This window comes from Salminus brasiliensis, chromosome 4 (assembly GCF_030463535.1).
Source record: "Salminus brasiliensis chromosome 4, fSalBra1.hap2, whole genome shotgun sequence".
Taxonomy (NCBI): domain Eukaryota; kingdom Metazoa; phylum Chordata; class Actinopteri; order Characiformes; family Bryconidae; genus Salminus; species Salminus brasiliensis.
Window position 1 is genome coordinate 23519914 of NC_132881.1, and position 17372 is coordinate 23537285.

The 17372-nt window shown below is 42.0% G+C and overlaps 1 protein-coding gene across 1 annotated transcript in view; it reads left to right on the plus strand.

Annotated features, from left to right (window-relative positions):
* Window positions 1-2946: 2946 nt before the first annotated feature.
* The window catches only part of tjap1 (tight junction associated protein 1 (peripheral)), a 94728-nt gene continuing 80302 nt past the window's right edge, over window positions 2947-17372 (plus strand). Inside the window, exon 1 of the mRNA XM_072677640.1 lies at window positions 2947-3499. The gene's annotated coding sequence lies outside the window, so the exon portion shown is untranslated. The remainder of the gene's footprint in view (window positions 3500-17372) is intronic.

The following is a 17372-nucleotide window of genomic DNA, read 5'->3' on the forward strand; positions in this document are numbered from 1 at the left end:
AATTTTTTACACACACACACACACACACACACACACACACACACAAAAGCAGGTTCCTGTGGCTAACCAGCAGCTAATAAATGGCTATATTAATTATTATCTATCTATTAAACTATTAATATACATCGAGCTTTTTAGCAAAAAATTTAATAAAACATTTCATGCTAACAAACATTTATTATTTATTTACTTATTTTAACATCAAGTTCAAATTCATCAGTGCCTGTCACTAACTGGCCAGTTCGCTAGCTAGCTAACTAGCTAATGTTTACAGTGACACACTAGAGGACTTAGCAATGTGCCTTATGTCATTTTGTCTTCTTGATACAATATTAATATACTGAATATTTCTGAAACATGTAGCTCATGTTAACATGGAGTAAATTCAGTACAATCAAATTTCCTCAGGCCAGAAAAGCCAAAACTTAGGTGTTAAGCTATCTAGCTAGCTAGCTTTTCATCTAGCTTTACAGCTAGTTTTATAATGCTAACTTTAGAGGAAATATATATGATTATTTATCTGTAAGTGACATATTACATGTCTAAATGCATTCATGCATACAATACAAAAAGTTGTTTCCATATTAGTAATCATATTTACCTCAGAAAACTTAGCTAAGCTCTCTGTGGTGGCGTATCTGCCACTGCAGCTGAGCTGTGAGGTAAATATATGTATATATATATATATATGTGTGTGTGTGTGTGTGTGTATACAATGTATAAATATATAAATACATATGTACAAATCTACAGAGTATCCCATTAAATGACATTTGTTACAGTGTAGGAAGCAAGCTGACAGATTTGGTGTTGAGGCAAACAAAATGTCTAGGTGATGGGCGTAAATATTGCATGCCTTAACATTGCATGATGGTAGTTCTGTTGCCAGTGCAGATGCCCGTTGAATGTGCCCAGCCTGCTGAGCTTGGAGAAGTTTGGATTGGGTTATTTTGACCCCATTTCCCTACACCTGGAAACATTCAACAGAATTCGGTCGTCCGTAGTGTAAATTCAAGCCATTCCTCTGCCTCATCCCTCGACACTCAAGATGGCAGCTTTCACTCAAGAAGGACCCCCTGTTCGAGCTGGCGATTGACGGCCAAAGCCAGCAGCCATAGAAGTGCTTGGGAAATACTCTGGATGCTTATGCACTTATATGATGCATGTAACTGAATAAAGGAACCTTTCTTATGACGTTTGCCGGCCCTACTTAAGGGCTTTGTGGTGATTTCTGCTGGGCCGTGTCAATGGATTATTGTCCTGAATCTGTGCTCCCCCTGTAATGCCCATGGCCGCATGGAGCGATTATGCGGATGTCTCCATCGATGTTCTTCAGCTGGAATAGAGGGCCTCTTCTGTAAACAGATGCTTTCGGTTTGGTTTCGTGTTTGGTTGAGGTGTTAATTATGGCTGATCGGTTCACCCAGAGTGTTCGTTACGTCTTGGCTGCTGCTGGAAGATGTTGCATTGGTGTTACTCTGGGCAGTGGCAGATGGGGCATGAGGCCATTCGTTGTAATGGTGTTTGGTGGTGTTCACTGTCCACTGTTAGTACACATCTGTAACTGTGGTTCTGTGTGTTCTGGATGAACAACTGGAATTTGAAGTCATTCTGCAAGATGATCCTTTGAGCTTGTCTCCAGTAATTCAATTTCATCCGAATATTTGAATCACAGGCCGCGTCACACAGCGTCTTAGGGATCCATTGTGTCTGTGCACCCCCCCATATGGAATCGATTTATCCACAGCTACATTTCTAAGCACTGCGTAGTTTATTTGGCTAACATGATCTACTAATATCCAAGAGCTATACTTCACAAAGTCTTTTAAATTGACCTTACTGGTATTTGTATTTCATATTAACCCATGAAAGCCAATGGCAAATGTTAGATGTGGATCAGGTTTTCTAATATGATTGCTACGTTTGACTCAGTATAGTGTGAGCTGAACATCTAGGTGTTAATAATTCTTCTAATTAATTAATTAACTCAGCCACGTTAAAGTGCACCAGGATGGCCCTATTTTGGTTTTCACTGTGCATTTATTTGCATAATCTCAAAAGAAAAGGTTGTTCTGCCTAGAGGGTTACAAAGCCCCCAAGCCTTGGACTGTGGAGCACCAGCTTTTGCCTTTGGGGTGACATGAAATGCTAAACTGGCATTTGTGATCAGATCTAATCAACCAACATCAGTACCTGACCTCACTAATGATCTTGTGACGGAATACAATCAAATTCACACAGCAGTTTTTCAGCACATAATGTAAAGCGTTTCCAGAAGAGCAGAGGTGGATAAATCCCCTGTTAAAACCACTGGTTTCAGAAAATACACTATATGGACAAAAGTATTGGGACACCTGCTCATTCATTGTTTCTTTTTAAAAGTTTATCCGGCTTTTGTTAGTGTAACTGTCTATACTGTCCAGGGAGCATGTTCTACTAGATTCTGGGGCATTGCTGTGAGGATTTGATTGCATTCAGTGACAAGAGTATTGGCGAGGTCAGGATGTTGGACGTTGGATGTTGGATCACCAACTCCACCTCATCCCAGAAGTATCGGATGGGGGGTTGTACCCCTCTAGCTTCGCCTGGCTTTAGGCATGGCGCCAATAGGATCATATTTATCTGCTCCTGAGAGTCCTAGTCTATTGGCAGCACCTCTCTACAGGGTCTAGTCCAGCTGTGTGAGCACCACTACACATCTGTGTCAGTTAACTTGAGGTAGCTGAAGGCGTTCACTGGAAGGAGTGTCCACAAACATTTGGTCATACAGTGTATTTTAAATGAGCGGGTGTCTACAAACTTTTGGACATATCGTAAGCCTTACGTACAACTGAATCCAATGCTGGCATTTAATACTGATCCACAAAGTTAGGTAGAGTCAGTTAGGTGGTGGTCTACTGTCTAGTGCCCACCTCAGCACTTCATCTCCAGATCGCAGGCTCACTGGAGGAAAATCAGCAGGCTAACACGCTCGCTGCATGGCTTTCTTCGGCATTAGCACCATAGCTGAAGGTAGAGGTGCAGAGTTCGTGGCTCCTCCAGTTTTACACGGAGTTTTTTACGGTCTAAACTTGTTTAACTCCGGGTTGTTCCCACCTGAGCTCCTCAGCTCGCCATGCGTGGGGATTCCTAAGGATTACCCGGCGTGCCCCGCGGGAAAGATGGCGGTGTCAGAGAGGAGAAGGAGATAAAGTTTATCGTGGATCTCCAGCGCGGCAGCCTCGACCGGAGATCGATATCAGCACTTTACCGGCCCGTAGAAGACGGCTAGAGCAGGTCCGGCGAGCTCGCCCCTCGCCAGCGCCGAGGCGGTGCGCTTTTGTTTCGAGCGGAGGAGGAAACCTGGAGCAGTTGCGAGTCCGGACCGACGCTAGCAAGTGTTAGCAGAGCGAACTGCTGCAGGAACAAAGTTTATCACCGCGGTCCCAGTCTCAGCCTGCCCGTCCACACCACCACCGGAGACGAGCCGCTCACCCACAGCGTCTCCGAAACCGAGCAGGTAAGACCGACAGCGGTGCTTGCTTGCTTGTGTGTGTGTGTGTGTGTGTGTGTGTGTGTGTGTGTGTAAAAGTGGAGATCTGAGATCAGGGGTTTTATGTTCTTGACAGTGGCCCAGTCAGTAGACCGAGCACTGATAAACACACCCAGCACAGGAGATCACGCCGTTAGCCAGGAACGCCCGGGTGGATGAGCGGCTGGAAGGGATCATTTTAGCTCCTGTGAGCCTTTATTTATCCGCCAAGGCGTTCAGCTCGTGAGCGGGGACGGAAAGTGCCAACGACGGGAGCATTGATTAGGATTACAGCTGGTCCAGTCCGAGGAGAGCCCTGGTGGCTCTGTCGAGTTGAGGCTTGGGGCGATAGAAATCAGCCTGTGGTGTTCATTAGATTTGACATTCATGTTACAGCTCACATTTAAGCCCCACAGCCATGAAGGCAGTTTTACTGTTATTTAACGGAGTGACATAACGGTGTAACGTAATAGCAGCTCAAAATAATCACAGGAGGTTAAAGGCAGCGAGGCGGGCTAGCTGCCTAGTCCTAGTTCCTCTCACGCGGATTTGTCAATAATAGTAATACTACTACTAATAATAATAATAAAATAAGAACTAAAATGGCGTTGAGTTGATCTGTTGTTGATGTCAGGGTGGTTATCTAAACGTTAGCTGTGTAGATCAGCCGCTTTACCGACAGGAAGAGCTAATCGATCGCGTAACTAATAGGGAGTTTAATGGTCGATATCCTAACCCGCGTTTCTGGAGGGAGATTTCCTTCATGTTCAGTTTGTCACGACTCCATTTGCACTTTTACTCGGGGCACAACTGATGGGAATTAATCCCCGGGAGTAAGACAAATCGGGCGGAAACGCTGTATTCAGCCAGCTTTGAGGTCAGTCAGCGTTGAGGGCTGAAGCGTAGGTCGCCTGCCTGAGCTTTTCACAGAGGGCACAAGTTGGGCTGCTTGTGCAAAGCGAGCCCTTTCCCAGACGCTGTGGTCGTAAATTACAACATTTTTTTTTAATTTTATTATTATTATTATTATTATTTTTTTTTTTTTAAGTCTTGGTGTGCCCCGTTTAATCGAGCAAATGTGCCCCGTGTGTGTGAGGCTATGTTTCTCAGAGCCAGGGTTCGTGCGTTTAACTAAATCCCAACGTGTGCAAAGTAGATCAGCGTGGTGACGTCACTGTCTGCTCCGGGGGGAGCTGGAATGGCCCGTGGTGTTTGAGGCAGTAATGCTCATCCTGTACAGCTCTGGCTCCACACTCAGCTCGCTAAAACCGCTGTACACCTGACACTGACGATATATTAATACCTTTAAGTGCCGGCGTGTGAGGCGGTAAACAGTAGCTGCTGCTGCTGCTGGGCTGGGCTTTGTGCTGTGTTTCCTGCATCTCTAAAAGTTGCGTTACTCAGTGCTTGCAAAGCAGTGCAAAGTTGGCTGTCTCAGTAGTGAGGCTGCGGGCTGTGTTTGCGCCCCCCTCACTAACCAGATCTGTGGTTTCTCGATGATGTGGTGAGTCAGAGTAAACCAGTGATCTGTCCAGAGTGTGACACTGTTGAGAAACACAGCTCTGACTGTGTTGATGCTTGTGCTGTGGTGCTGGAGTAGCTCAGTACTCATCTCTGCTGGCTTATAGAGCCCGTATGCTTCGTGGTTCCTGAACTGTACTCCTTTATGGACACAGATTTGTGCAGAAAATACCAAGTCCCTCATGATGCTGCTGTAGAAGAGTTTGATCTTGTGGTTACAGCAGAGTTGTGTTTAAAAACAGATGTTTTGAATGATAAAATGCAAGATTTGATTTCTGTGCTACAGAACATCTGGAGAAGCCTGATGAGTTTGGAAACAAGTGCAGTGGACTAATGAAATCGCAACAGAACTCATCGGCCACAGTCAGCAGTTTTTCTTTTCTTTTTTTTTGAATGGAAAGAACACCTTGCCAACTGTGACGCATTGGGTTGTGTTGCTGCCAGTGGCGTTGGCCATATTAGATGGATAGAGGGACATGTGAAGGCTAAAACTGAAGAAAGGGATTTCTTCTGCAATGGGACAGTTATCCAAAACATACCCCAGAGTCCACAATGGACTACCTGAAGAGACCCAGACCGAAGCTTGGTCCTCACAGTCCTCTGACTTGCACATAATGTGATCGGCTCTTTAACGGTAAAGCCACCGCAGAGTGATTGAAGCATGCACTAATGGTATACGTTGAACAGCCTCTAGGGCCCTGTCAGTGCGACTCTACACCTCTTCTCATCCCGGTTTTCCAACAAAGTGTTACCATTCAGGACATTCACACACACACACACACACACATACACATGGGCATTCAAGCTGTGTCAGTTTCTTAAAAGGCCTTTGGGTGGGGGGAGGGATTTATGAGGCACGGTGATATTATTATTATCATTATTATTATAAGGCTTGTCCCCTGCAGAGGTTTATCAATTAGTATACAAGCAGTGTGAAAGTATTTATAGAGGAATTTGCTGAACGGTTCCGTGGCGCCGCTCTGAGCGCAGCTTAGCTGAGGAGAGTGTGATTGTGAGGAACTTGCACTCTGAGGTTTGAAGATGGAGGCTGAAGATAATTGCAGTGTGTACAGTATGCGCCTTTCCGATCCTGCGATCTGTGATGCAGTGTGATCTGATAAGTGATTTTAATCAGCCATTAGCATCTTTTGCCCTCTCCCAAGGTCTCCACATTGTCGGTGAGTTTTGGGTGTTTGGGAGGAAGCGCGCATTTGGTGATCCCCGTAATTGGAGCTTGTAAAACAGAGCGCTTCAGTAAACTGTGGAAATGAAATCTGTGCAGCAGTTTTGCACTAATGAGGAGAGATCTGCCACAGGCTAGTGCACTTTGACTCACCGCCTTGCGTTTTACAATGTGGTGGTGTTGCTTTTATGTATATATTATTTTTAAGGCAGCTGCTTTTATTCATGGTTCACAATAAAATCACAAAATCATGGTTCAAAATATAATATCAGTGAGAATTGAAAATTCAGATGGTGGATTTTAAGGTTCTCATTTCAACGACCCTGAAATATTGGGATATTTGTGGTTAGGAACCTCAAATCAAATCACTTTTATTGTCACATCACATTACACAGGTGTAAAGGTGAGGGGGGGAAAATTGGGTGCATCACACAGTAGTACAGAAACATACACATTTACACAATAGAAATACTGAATATTTAGAAATACTGAGTATTTACACAATAGAAATACTGAGTATTTACACAATAGAAATACTGAATATTTACACAATAGACATACTGAATATTTACATAATAGAAATACTGAATATTTAGAAATACTGAATATATACACAATAGAAATACTGAATATATACACAATAGACATACTGAATATTTAGAAATACTGAATATATACACAATAGAAATACTGAATATATACACAATAGACATACTGAATATTTAGAAATACTGAATATTTACATAATAGAAATACTGAATATTTAGAAATACTGAATATTTACACAATAGAAATACTGAATATTTACACAATAGAAATACTGAAAATTTAGAAATACTGAATATTTACACAATAGAAATACTGAATATTTACACAATAGAAATACTGAATATTTACACATTGCAGTTAAGGTTCGAGGTAATGCAAAGATTTTGATGGACCTGTTTACCATCTTGATCATCTCAGTACTGTTCGAGGACTTGGCTGGATGCCACTTTAGCCTTTCCAGGCAAATCTTTCGGTGAAGTATTGTCATGCAGGACTTCCTTAGGATCTCAAGGATGTTCCTGCAGATGAAATCTACTTTACTTTTTAAGAAAAATGCTGTCGAACTGTTAAGCACTGAACTGCAAAGTGGAAACACTGCTGAAAATGCTGCTTATGTTGTGCCGAACGCTTTGTACATGATTTCTTTTGCTTTGCATCTGATTCCGTTAGCTTTTGTTGTCATTTGTCTGTGTCTGCTGTACTTTCAGTGGTGGTGGTTAAATGTGGTCTGCACTTTTGTGTGGTTAGTGGTGTTTGTTAGCTCTGCTGTGTTCTGATACTCACTGTACTGAACAGAGTGATGTAAGCTTGAGAGGGTTGACCGGTTAGTGGTGTTCAAAGTCCGCTGTAAAGCAGCTGTAATCCTTATGTATGTTCTGATGAGCTCTCAGGATTGGTTAGTTTAGAGAAACATCAGTTGATTGCCGAACGCCTATTTGAGTTGAAAACAGCCAGTACCAATACATAGCTGATCAAATTTTCCATCTCTATTGATGTGATATGAAATATACCTTGTACGGGGAAGTGTAAACACACATACAGTAAATAGGGCTTTGAAAACACACCCCTGGAGTGTTGGGCAGCCTTCGTGGCACTCAGGGAGCGCTTGGGGTTTGCATGCCTTTCTCAGATCCTACTCGTGGTCACCTCGGCCGTTAAGGTTGAGTGAGGGGAAAGCACTGTTTATTCACTCCCTCAACTCCGTTTACTGCTGGTCCAGGGGATGGAACTTGTGTGATGTGCTCTGTCCATGTCCAAGTTCCTCTGTGACGTGAACATCAAGGAACTTGAAGTGGCCGACCCTCTCCACAGTGGCCCTGTTGCTGGGGATGGGGGTAGTGCACACTCTCCTGCTTCCTGAAGTCCACTATCAGCTCGTTGGTCTTGTTGACGTTTAGAAAAAGGTTAATTTCCTGGCACCAGTGTGTCAGGAAGCTAATCTCTTCTCTCGTCTCTTTCCTCAGCAACTGACAAGTCTAGATTTATGGATGTGTTCAATGATAAACATCAAACAAAGCACATATAAACAATGTTTTAGGCTTTATTGAATATAGAGGAGAAAAACATGTATATGTTGGTGTTATTGGAAATAAATGTAATTGTAATACTGAAATCCCAATAGATACTTCGACCAAATTGCACAGGCATTTATTATATATATATTTGAATAAATTAAATACAATTTCTCAGAACAGAATGTAAGTCTTAAGTTGTTTGCTAGATCATAGTACTGAAAAAGGTATTGCTTATTCAGGATTTGTGTTGTCTTCCTTGTAAGACAGAGTTACAGTGGTCATATTGTTTTCAAAGGTCACTTCCTGTGTGTGGAGTTGAGTACCTAGTCGGCCAGAAAAAAGCCTCTAGCCCAACTGCATGGCTGTGGCTTTTCTAGGCATTCTTCGCATTCCCTTTAATGCTCTTATCCGCTCTGATCCGAATGAATTATTTGTAGAGCTGCATTTTGTTTCGCACCGCCCTTTTTTATACAGGAGAGTACACCGCTTTCTGTGTCCGCCTGTTCTGAGCAATGCCTGACTGTGATTTTCTACTGTTGAACATGATTTACATGAATAAACAAAATGATTTGCATGGTGACCAGGTCTCTACGCAGCACGTGCGTGTGGAGGAGGGTTCCATCAGTGCATTTGCAGCATGGATAAGTGTTTGGTAGGGCCTGAACAAGTTGGGTGAAGTACCTATTGAGATCTATTGCAATTACTGAGTTGCACATAATTGTTTGTCAGAAACGAAGTGACTGAGTTGGCCTTATTCGTTTTATTAATTAATTAGAATTTCTTATTATTATTATTATTTTTATGAGTGAAAAATATCTAATTATTGTTACATAAACTATTATGCACAGGTTAGACTGAAATGCAGCTCATCCCTTCAGCCAACAGTGTTTATTGTATTTACTAAAGTATAACTGCAGTAGGGTTTGTGATGTTTCTGCTGTTCTCTAGATGTTCCCACAGGTCAGTCGTGCTGCTCTCTTGAACTCTTTAAAAAAAGCTTGCTTTGTGAAAGAGGTGTAAAACCATATCGCTGTTCTCCCGTGAAAAGCATCTCCTTTTTGGTCTGTTTTTAGTTTTCTCCATAGTTTGAGGCCTGTAGCTGCTCTGTACCCTGTGTAGATAACTCTGGATGAATGGACCAATAGAAATGCTCTGAATGAAATTCTGATTTTATATTGACTTCCACTCAAAGTTGATTATCATTTTTGCCTTCTCCTGTAAAGTCCCCATTTTGGACATGAGGGTAGGGGGGGTAGAAATTGGTCATGGACCACACATTTTTGAAGAGTCAGTCAATTTACTCATCCTGCAAAGAAGAGCCTCATTGCATGAGAGGTAAGCACATTTAAGTTTAAAAAAGATGCCTTTTAAAGTAAGATTTCTATGTTTTCTTTATTTGTTGTGTCTGAACAGTTAAAGACAAGTTTGAAAACGTTTCAAATATTTTAATGATTTGCTAAACTATACAATGAGTCTGTACAGCAAGCATGATGTTAGCTCAAAACTGCTGGATGATGCATTTTTTTCCCAAAAGGGTTGGGTTGGGGTGATTTGTGCCATGGGGCCTGGGTTAAGTTGTACCATTTATTTTAAATATATTATTTTATTGTAATTGTACATTGCATTCTGCTTTGACCTCCGATGTGCTCATGTGGTACAATAGGCTTTTGGCCTTTAAAACTCGCCTTCGATGTGAAATAAGTTTAAATAAAACTTTTTTATTGACTTTGTCTAGCTTTTATATAGCATCACAGTTTGAGCTGAAAAATACTGTAAATGTACTGTAAAATATAGTAAATATACTTTAATACGTTTTGGCACAATTTACCCCAATATATATGTTATTATTATTATTATTATTATTGTGTGTGTATATATATATTTCAACCTGATATAATTTTTTATTTATTTATTTTTTTTTTCCGGATACTATATTTCTTAGATACTATATTCCAGATCCAAAGTGATTGTTCCCAGGGATGCACCACATCCTGAAAGAGATATGTACATATTTTAGCTGTAAACTTGGTACTGTCATGGCCTTGCTTTAAAGTGATAAGTGACGATAAGTGAAGCGTTTCCCTATTTTTGGGTGATGCCGTATCTTCAAGTCTGTATCTCCTCATTTTTTAAACTCATAAATGAAATATATATTGGATTAAATTTTATTATAAATTACAAAAAAAACTGTAAAATAAATTTACCGCAGTCTACTTTACACTGACAGTTGAATTTACGTGATTCGCAAGTACACATGCTCGGACTGCAGCTTATCAGAGAAGCTATGGATTATAAGAGAGGCTTTAATTCTGCCCTCCTTTTTGCATAGAAGAGGGTATACTAGCTGTAAAGGTGCTGCACTTTTTTTATTACACTGTAATTAATCACCAGTGTTTAGAAAACATAAAAACTGGACAAGAATTTATAGTTGTGCGCTACAATCTCTGCTTTAGAAGCTGGCAGAATTCAGCCAGTAATGCAGGATGACCATATAACCATGTCATTTCCAATCCAGTGCTGTTCCATCCAGTCCTCAGGGACCCTCAACCAGCCCATATTTTTATTTCGTTCCAGCTCAAACTCCAAACTCCCACCAGCCAGGCAATGAAACACTGTAGAATGTCGATTACCTAGCTCAGTTGTCATGAAGGGGAAAACAACATCCGAATGGACTGGCTGAGGGTCCCTGAGGATTGGATGGGAAAGCTCTGGATTAGGGATGACTGGGTTATATGGCCCTCCTGCATTATTGGGTGCATTTGACCAGGTTTTAAAGCAGCGGTCTTAAAATAGGGCCGTTGCAGTGCGTTGTTAGCGGAGGACGTAAAGTAGGGGACGTAGCTTTCGGTACAACAAGATCCTATGGCTAGAGGTGTCCCGATCCAGAGTATCGGCCCATACTGATCTGAATCAGTCAACATAAAAAAAAATATATATATATATATATAATATATTATATAATAATATATATATAATTGTATTTAACTTTTCCTCCCCAAATTTAGCTGAGCCAATTAACCCACCCCATATCTCCCACATCACTTGCAATGCTTCCAACACAAGCACATGCCTTCTCTGATACATGTGACCTCTGCCACTGCCTCTTTTCGAACTGCTGCCTAGGCAGCATCACTAAGCATTTAATGCACTCTGAGGAATGCGCCGGATGCCCAGCTCTGATACGTCAGTTAACGGACGCCTGTGCTGACCAGCATCGCTTTTGGGATAGATGAGAGGAACGAACACAGTGTACCCACCCAGACAATGCATGGCCAGTTGTTGTGCTCTCTGGGGCTCCGGCTGCTGATGGCGAAGCACAATTTAAGAAATTTGTGGTATTGACCTTGTCGACACATTTTTGCAAAAAGCTCAAGTAAAAAGGTGAGAAATGAAATGCTAAGGGATTCTGGTTATAAATTTAGCTGTTCTGGCAGGTTGTTATGCAGTCATGTTTCTAATGAAGAAAAGTTAGAGAGTAGTAAATGCAAAAATAATCTTTTTTTTTAATCATGATAAATTTGTTGAGTGTTTTTGAAATCTTTCAAATGTGGCCAGTCTTTACCATATTCATTCAAAGGAAACTGAGTCATAGTGTAGATGCTTTCAGCTATTGTTTTTCTTAGATTGTGGAAGGTTGTGTGACTGGAGCCTTAGGTATTTTATTTGATTTGAGCTTTAGTAGATATTTTTGTCTGTGTTTTGAAGCATAATTAGATTCCTCGTCTGTAGATGTAAGTAAATTGACAGGCTCGTAGTTTTGTCTTCATAAGTTGTTGCATTCAGCGTTGCGTTGTTTCGTGGGCCTTCTGTTCCTGCATGAAGGTCTTTTGAACGGGAGGGGTATTGAGTCATCAGGGACGCGTAGAAGCGGTTCTTTTCTCCGCCGTGGCCCCGTTTTGGTGGAATGCTCTTCAGCAACCACCATTCAATTCTTGTGCAAATTTGCCCTTCTGCTGCCTGCTCTCTTTGTCAGCCTGTCAGGGCTCTGTTTTATTTGTTTGCTGCTTGAATCCAATTATCTGTGACCTGCAATATAGCTGTTGCCTTTTCTCCGTCACCATCGTAGATTCTAACTGCCACCTTTTACAATGTTTTCAGTGTCTCACGGTTCAGATTGTGTTCTTTTATAGTTTAGCCCCTTGCCCAGACCTCAGCTTCTGACCGTGGCTTATCATTATCTCTGTAGGCCCGCTGTAGTGTGTGTTTTGTTCAAAGAAGGTCCAGATATGTTTCATTATTATAGGCTGAAACCTCTCTCTCTCTCTCTCTCTCTCTCTCTCTCTCACACATCCAGGCCGTCTTGAGGATTGTGTAAGTTGTACACTAGGAAGACTTTGGACTTTGAGCTTTGGTACTCTATTAGGCCACGTAATACGCTGTTATCTGGAGCTCTGGAGTGTTGCATGCCACAGTTCCAGGTTATAGACATGGTCTTCATAAATGCAGAACCTGGCCTAGTAGAGTAGAAGCTCCTACAAAGCCCTGATGAAAGGATGTGATTATCCGAGGATTTCATGTTAATTTAATTTTCTCTTCTCTGTTATTTCATTTCCGTCCAAATCAGTCGTAGCCCTGTTCGCATTGGATTAGTTTATCAGGGGGATGTCATATACGATATTAACTCTCAGCTGAGCAAGTGCAAGTTTCTGCTGCCCGAAAGTTTGCATCACATGATCACAGAAAAAAAATAAAATAAACAATAATAATAAATGCATGCTTTTAATTTTTTAGTTACTCAACCAAGTATGTTTGTGGTGTGAGTTGCATGTGGTCAAGGGATTTAAACATTCACATGCTAAACAAGCTCATCCTGTGGTGGGAGAGTTTTCTTACCGACTTCCCCTTAATAAATCCAGTCCGATTGGGCAGACAGATTAGTCAACCCCGGGCATGTTTGAATGGATCGGATATTGGATATTTGAATCCCAATTCAGTTCTTCCAGAGTCATTGTTTTAAACCACAGTGTTCGAGTTCGGAGTTCGGAGTGCCATCTGCCATCTGCTGTCCTCAAGGCGCCATTAATGGGCGTAATTGCTCAGCCTGTGGCGGTGAGGACATTCTCAGAAGGTAGCCGGTTGGTGTGGAGCAACAGGTAACACGACTACCTGCCACTGACCTACCACATCATGTGGGGGACCAGGGCTTGATTCCTGGTCTGGGTAACTATGCTGTGCTACACCAATTAACAAGTCCTTGGGCAAGACTCCCAACACTACATTGGCCCACCATTGTTTTTGAATTTTATGGTGGAGCATCAAAACAGACCATAATATCTGAATATGAAACTGTTGCTGCTATTACCCACCGATAATTTTTTTTTATTTTAAAACCAGCACTGAAGAACACCTTCAGAATAGAGTGGCGGAGGCTATAGAAACCCCAATCGCAGCCCATTCACCCACTATAAACTAGTTATTTCATATTAGTAGTTGACGAACAGCAACAGATACCAGTTCAGAGTGTGTACCGCTACACACACATGCAGCTTATCGAGACTGTGTGGCTGTATTGTTTATACTAACACATCGATCTGATCAGTTTTGGCTGATACTCAGCATTAAGAGACTTGGATCGCTAAGTAACCTGTTCGGGACGTCCCTACTTTACAGTGATGGGAGTCCTGGCAGGTGGCAATGTCTGCAGTGCTTTTACGGTCCTTTTTAATTTGCCATCCAAAACAATCAGTTAACCTACAGGAGTCTCTTGAGTTTGTGTGTTTGGTGGTTGATAAAGGGGGGAAATGGTGGCAAATCAAAAAATTTATGTAATTCCCTTTTAAGGATTACTTGATAACTGAAAGACATGCAGTGAGGTGCCACAATCTCAGGGTCTTTTACTCAAAAAAGGGCCGGGAAACCTCTAATTTGGTCCGTCCTTGCATTTCAGTTCTCACAAATACACATGTGTATTTATGGAATACCTGTGCGAGCGTGATGCCGGTAGTGCAGAGGGAAAGAGGAACAGTAATCCTCAGCAACACACATCTATTGCCCCGAGCTCAGACCAGTCCGCTACACACACCCACACCAGCTGCTGGTGAGGGCTTAACTCTGTAGATCTCAGTGAGGCAGACTACTGCAGCCCATCGTTCTTGCTTCAGGCCTGCAGGCGTATAGGAACCCGTAGGCCGCCTCGTATCAGTTGGGTCTCTCCGTGCTCTCATTGTTGTAACTTGATTTGTTTATTTGTTTGTTTGTTTATTTATTTCTTATTATTTCTTCTTTGTCTTTTTGTGGGAACTCTTTTGCTGGTGACTAGTGGTTTATCCCAGGCTATAATTAAGCATTTGGGATTTCACTTTGCTCTCAGTACAGTCATTGATAGTTGCCTACGAGTTTCTGAGGTACTCACTGTCTGGTTGTATATTAAGAGCCCTGGGGGTGGAAGTGTCGGTTGTAAGTGCCATCTCACGATGCCGCCTCAGAGAGCTGCCAAAACATGGCAGGACATTTATTGACTCATGGTTGACGCAGTATGGTGCACCGTCTCTTCCTGTCTCCTGCGTGCTGTCCCCCTCGGTCTCTTTTCCCTTGAATTTTAAGCCCCTCCGGTCCGTGGCCAGAATTCACATGCTTCACTTCACTGCTTTAGACCATTTATTATTATTTTTTTTAATATAAAATGCCTTTTGCACAATTGCTCTACTGTCTGTGTGTGTGTGTGTGTCTTGTTTTGACTTTTATTAAAAGCTCATGATGAGTTGTAGTCGTGGATGTGAGGCAGTATATGTATTCTCACAGACTGAGGGCCTATTTTTGGCTACGCTCATGTTACAGGTAGAGCGGTAATGTAAGCGATCCAGCGCGTAGACTGACATAGTGGAGTACTGCTGATACTGCCTGAGTGACCCTCTCTGTGGATAGAAAGCACAAAGCACATTCACTCCAGCTGCCCACAGTTCTGCTGCATTTAGTCTGCTCTGTCGTGGCGACTCACTGCAACGGGGTCCTACCGTTGTTAAGTGGCTGCGTTTGTTGAATTTGTAGAAAAGGCAGAGGTGTTTTTTTTATATATATAAAAAGTAGCACCCCAAAACAACATTTCCAATGGATAGACATGTGGTGTTCTTATGATTGCTGTCTGTATCTCAAATGAATGCAACTTAAATGTTCCTCCTCTTAATGATAAGATAAGATAAGATTCCTATCCTAAGAATCCTTTATTAGTCCCACAGTGGAGAAATTCTCAAGATCCACAGTGAATGAAAACACTACTCTTTTGAGGGCTGTCCACAGGTTTTTAATGCTGCCAAGGCAAAACCTCCAGCTTGGGCCTTCGGTAGGTAGTCCTTTGGGTCCGTTCTCTGTGCCACTGGCTACAACACAAAGCCCAAAGCATCAAATCGATCTACCAGCATATTTAACAGTTGGTGGGGTGTTCTATTAATGAAGCAACAAGCATTCTCCAAACATACCCTTGCTGATTTTGGCCATCAGACAGTGGTACCTCTTTCCGAACTGCATCAGGCTTGTTTAGCTGTCCCTCTGAATCCTCAGTTTAGGCCATATTTGTACAGGTGCTGCTGCACAGTAGAATAGTGCTCCGCCACTCCGGAGTCTGCGAAATCTGTTAAGGTCTTTTGCAGTCAAACAGGGCTTTTAATTTCCCCTTGTAGCAATGCTATGAGCTTTTCTTTTAAAGGTGTTCAGGCCTTCAACTCAACCCCACTTTTACTTTGAAGTGTTTCTTAATTACATTACATACTAAAGTGATATCAGAATAACAGCGATATCAGCAGACAGGCGCTTAAAACAGATATTGTTGATAAGACCGATGTTTAAACTTACTGATATTTAACGACTTCTTTAAAACTCTCGTGCGGTGGCATGTTTAGGTGCAATAGTAGCTGTGGCACATTATCTGTACATTTGGTATCACTTGAGCCACTTCCTGTTAATTTCTGCCCACCAAGTACCGGGCTTGCACTAGCAGGCGAGCTACTAGCAACCAGTTGTTTTCTATGGCAGTACGTGATTTGTAACTTTCAGTTACAGACAGTTATACAACAGCTACTTCAGGCCTCAGTCTGATTGGTTGAGCTGATGTTTGTAATGGCACATGTATCACTCTGCTGACACAAAAAAAGAAAACAAAAAGTCTGAGCTGGACCAAAGTCCTTATAGGCAAGTCTGTTCACTCGGTGGCCTTGTTTGCAATGCTGCTGTGCAGTGATTTCCAGTAACACGAGACCAGGCTCCGATTTCTATGAATGAGGAGAGACTTAAAATACTGGAAGATTAGATTACCTTTTTTAAATGAATGATAAAATCTGGTTTAGGCTTAATAATGCACACAAAAATGTATTAATCAGCTTGTTCTGGCTACTGAACTTGAATGTAGCCAATCCTCTGCCCACAGCATAACCAGCAAGCCGGTTGAAAGATGAGACGGCATTTTGACTTTAGGAAAACTCCCATTCCATTGTTAACCAGGTATGTTGCTGGTCTCCTCATTTATTAGGTCTCTGGCTGAACCTCTTACCTGTTGTACCTGTTGAGCCCTGTAAGCAGTCCAAGATAACTGCCTGCTGATACCATGAGGCTCACCTTTTGTGGTTCTGATTGAGCCACTGAACTGTCGGACTGCTTACAGGGCTCAACAGGTACTTAAACAAACCTCTTCGTAGTCTGTTCTGGTGTTTTGGAATTGTTACAATTGCACGGCAAGAACTCTCACATTTCTTGTGGAACTACTTCATTTGGAAAAGGCCATGAGTATTGAAGCATATTCAGTATGAAAGTTAGGGCTTCTTAGGGTTATTGAGTATCTTTTGTTGGGTAATTTACCACAGCATGACTAAGAAAAACTCCTGATCTTAGTCTGTTCAATTCTGACCATGGTTTACATTTAAAGAAATTGAAAATATACTTCTGATTAAGTAGAAAACTTATGACTGTGTCAGCAGTGTCCGATCAGCTCGCAGAACAGCAAACTCAAGGCCATAATGTCTTACAGCAATCGCCATTAGAAAACCTCGCAACCTTCACGAGTGTCCTGTAACAGCATCAACAACCTCCAAAGCCTTGTGCACTTGACATTGGGACAGAGCTGAAGAGCGTGCATTTTAAAGATCATAGGACCCTCTGAATTATT